Below are 4,992 nucleotides of genomic sequence, written 5' to 3' on the forward strand. Positions count from 1 at the left end.
TATTAATAGTGTTAGAATTTGTTAATAATATAGTTGGCTAAATGACAATATAATATATATTTGACAATTCTAATTAACTTTTAACAAAATAATTTTATGAAATTAGATCAATTAATTCCAAAATAAAAACTTTTAATACCTCAAGACCTCTTAATTTAGAATTAATTTGATATAATTTCGTAAACTTATCATGTTAGTAACTAACTAGAACTGTTAGATGAGTGTTATAGTTAGTGTGATGCAGGGCGGAACTAGAATAATTCTTAAAAGGGGCCAACATAAAATTATAATTCTAGAAAAAGAAAAAATTAAAATTAAGGGAGACTAATATAAAAATTAATGACCTTTATACATTAAAATTTTTACTTTGAAGGACATTGCCCCCTTGTACAACACTTGTCTCCGCCCCTAATATAATGTCACTTAATATATTACATTAGTAAATTCTAATGTTATCGATAAAATCAGTGATAGAAGAACTAATGTGACAAACTTAAAATTTTTTAAACATAAATTTGATAGAAAAATATTTTTAAAATTAATTTAAAAAATAAGTAAAATTTAACTATTTATTCAAAAAAAATATTTTATACGTACTAAAAACAATCATTTTATCCGAATTAATACTAAGCCTCAGATCACAACCTGAATAAAACTACAAAATCATGAGTTAATTACTGGTTCCATTCCAATTATTTATATATTGGGGAATATGAGTTATCATGCTGTGCATTTTTGCATTGATTTTCTTCTAATTGGAAGCGGAGAACAAAGACATATATTACCAAACAACTAGAAGAGAGAGAATGTGTGTGAAGAAGGCCACATGGACAAAATTCTTTTTAAGATTTGATTCTCTGTTAATACTTTTTAATTAATCAAACAACCTTAATGCCATCACATGAATAATAGGAATAAAAAGTGAAGCATTAAAAAAATTAGTTGTTGGCATATATATATCATGCACCGCAAGATACCCTATTTCATATTTGTACTTTAAACAAAATTACACTCGGCGTTATATATATAACTTATTTAAAAAAAAAAATCATATAAAGAAGACCTTGCGAATAAACATCGTTATCCAAATACAACTATACAAGTATACGTAACATTTCATCTGAAGAACCTTCTATTCAAATACTGTTTCATCAACAGACAAGGGAGGTTTAGAAAAATAAAAGGGAAACATTTGTGGTCAGAAATTGCAGAATGAACTTTTGTATGAAGATCACTACAGCTTCTGATTCAGATCTGAAAAAACGGAAATCATGGTGGAAAAGATCATAAAACCTGTGATCTAATAACGGCTCATTTGTGAGTATGAATTTTAAATTCTCACCATTAACTTTTTTCCTTATAGGAAAAAAACAATTTTGTATCCTAAGTATGTCTCCTTCGTCAGTCATGAATTATTCTGTTTGAATATCTAGAACGACTTTTTTCTGAGCTTATATTGCTGTAGTATTTTTCTTGATGAGCTATGTTATTAATTTATTATAGCTACCATTTTTAATTTGTTATTAGTATATACTTTATATATATTTTTCGTTTTTGTTATTAAAACAATAATAAATTTTTTTTGGTGACAAACTTAATAATAAAATGAGAGACTATAAAATATTTATCTTTTATGCTAAAAATATAATCTCTCCTTTTGAAGTGCTCACAAAATATAGCATTTAAGGTATATCGAATAAAATTAAATATAAAATTCATTATTTTGACTGTTTCATAACTTATCCTCCTTTTTTTTCGAAAATGCTAATTAATAATTGAAATCTATAAGAAAGAGTCTAGATAACCAACACTTTTTTTTTTGCCATTTTTTTTAATAAATCAACCAACTTTATAACAAAATGAAATATCACGAAACTTAATAAAAAGAAACACCTAAAATCATTGAAAAAAATCTAAAATTTAACAAAAAAATCCAAAATCTAGCAAAAAATATTCGAAAAACATCTAAAACCTAATAAAAAGAAACATTCAAAATAATTAGAAAAGAATATCTATATAGATCTACGAGAAGTTGTGGGTAGAGGCGAGAACAGAGTATTTGACAATAGTGAGTATTTCTTACATTGTGACAACGGTGTTGTTCTAGCAATGAATGATAACATTGGGCAAGGAACAACGATGTTAGACAAGGAACCAAAGAAATATTTAAAACATAACAAAAAGAAACAACCAAAATTTTTGAAAAAGAACATCCAAAACTTAATAAAAAGAAACATTCAAAACTTAACAAAACAAACATTCAAAATCATTGCAAAAAAAAATATCTAAAATTTAACAAAAAAGAACACCCAAAACTATTTTAAAATAAAACATCAAAAACCTAATAAAAAAACATCCAAAATCTAACAAATTAAAAAGATTATCCACAAACATATTAAAAAGATCATCCACAAACATAACAATAATAAGAAGAAAGATTAGGAGAAGGAAGAGGAGAAGGAGAAGAAAATCATTGCTAACGATACGATATGGTAGGCATGCAGACGAGTTATGGTGGACAACACAGACTTTCAACGAAGTAGTGAAAGGCAACGGCAGAGGACCAATTTTAGTGCCGTAATCGAGGCAGCCATGTGAAAGAGTATTACTGTCGGGGAAGAAGCCGTAAGAGTGGGAAGAGAAGGGTAAGGTTTCAGTTGTTCTTCTTTACTATGAGGAAGAGAGTGAAAGTGAGTTTTGGAATAATAGTTGGTTGGTATCCTAATTAATTATCTAACATAATTGATTTTACAAATAATAGCTACAGTTGTAGAAGTATATTCTTTTTTTTTTTGTCATGTGAGAAGTATATTCTAAAAACATATGTTAACACGACATTTATTTAAAGGGTGAATATCCATCTTGGTCTCTGACATATTTTTTGAAGGACCATGATAGTAAAAATAAATTTTTTTTTTCTGATATTTGATCTTTAACTACGTGAGACTAGTTAATCTTTTCATCAATTATCTCTCTCTGGAATTAACAAAGTAGGACTATGTAGCACATTAAATTGCTAATTTGTTTGTTAAGTGCCGGCTTAGATTGATAGATTTCTTTTGTTGAGGGTCTCGTCTTTCGGAATAATTTTCAGTGATCTTTTAGAATTTTTTTTCTATTTTTACTACTTTATTCATATACATTAGCTAAATTTACTTTTTAAGAACGGATATATGATTTTTATCTTTTTACGTCTAAAAATTGAATAAAAGATATATATGATTAACTGACATATCATTGTCTCTGCATATATTCTCTGGTAGATAAGAATTTCACATGTTCTTTGCTGGTTTGGACTAAATATATTAGCAAAAATACCAACCATACTACTTAGAATTGAAAAAATTATGAAAATTCAATAAACTAAAATGAGACATGCTCGTTGCATGTAAAAACCTAATTTTTTTTCACATAATAATTTTTTGAGATTTTTGTTATGAGAATTCGCAAAATCTGAGAATTATGGTTCACGTCGATTTAACGAGGTGGACCCTATAAAAAAGATTCCCATTAAAATATTATTTTTTATATATGACGAAAGATCACTTTTTAATTATGACTTTTAATTATCAGATCAAAATTCAACGGGTAAGAAATTTTTATGGGGACGTTTTGATTCGTTTAACCTTACCAAAATATTTTAGAGATATTTTGGAATTGAAACAATATAAGATACCAGCATTACTCATACAGATATAATTATCTGCTTTATATCTGATATATAAAAATAAATGATCAAATAATTACTATTTTTGGTAATTACTCTCTAAGAATTAGTCTCAACCACATGTTTTATCCCTCATACATTCATTCTCCTTTGTCATTCATTATTCACCACAAGATTAATTTATCATGTGGTGAACTAACCTAGTGATAATCTTGATTATGTCATCAAGATTACATCACATGAGACACTAATCTCTCACTCTTCTCTCCTTTTCAATTTTGGATCTCTCTTTTTCTTTAATACATCACATGTTAAAATTATGTGTCTTAATTATCAAGAAAGAAAATGAGATAAGATTAAGAAAAGAAAAAGATAAAAGGAATTAAAATCCAACCTTATCTCTCCTTCTCTTTACAATATTGGAACATACTTTTTTTACTAAGTTGTTTTAACTTTTCACTCCCTAATATCACTGAGTTACCAAGTGAAAAAGAAAGAAAATAAAGAAAAAGAGAAAGAAATAAAGTGGCCGAACCAAAGAGAAAAGAAAAGAGACAAAACTAAGCCAACACTTATACTCTTTTATTCTCCATTTTCAAAAGCACATCACTTTTCAAGAAACTAAGTAGCTAAAATAATTCCTCTCGTCTTCTTTTTATTTTCCTCCTCAAAATCCTCAAGATTAGTGAAAATTTTTTTTCATCTCTTCTCTTCAGAATTTAGTTTTTATGCTCTTTCATAAGGGTCTCTCATTGTTTCTTTCCTTGTATAATAAGTCACCTCTAAGAACTTCAAGAGGAGTATCTAAAATATCAAAATTCAAATTTAAGAGGGTGAGAAATTTCTCCCTTTTCTTTCACTAGGAATTCAACCATAAGACCTACATGTGATTAATAAATATATTATTTTCATTTAGGAAGTTTTTGGTGACCAAAAGAATTAAAAAAATAATTTGGGATGATTAACCAAGGAGGTAAGGATTAGGATAGTTAGAAAGCCTCATATTTGAATAATATGTTTATATTGATATTTTGGTGATATTTTGATGATAATTGATGATTATAAATATTTATGATGTTTGAATGATGAATGAATCAGTGAAGAGTGTTATAAATGTTTGATATAAAATTTTGATGAATATGTATGATGATAATGATAGCCAAATTATATCTATTTTTTTGGGACTAAGTTATAATTTGTAAAAGTTGAAATTAAGTAAAGATTCACAAGATAATATTTAAAAAAAGTAAAAAATATAAAAGATTGGAAGATTGGAAGAAATTTGATTAAAAAACTCTAAAAGAATCATAAAAACAAATGTTAAC

This window comes from Arachis ipaensis, chromosome B04 (genome assembly GCF_000816755.2).
Source record: "Arachis ipaensis cultivar K30076 chromosome B04, Araip1.1, whole genome shotgun sequence".
NCBI classification, from domain to species: domain Eukaryota; kingdom Viridiplantae; phylum Streptophyta; class Magnoliopsida; order Fabales; family Fabaceae; genus Arachis; species Arachis ipaensis.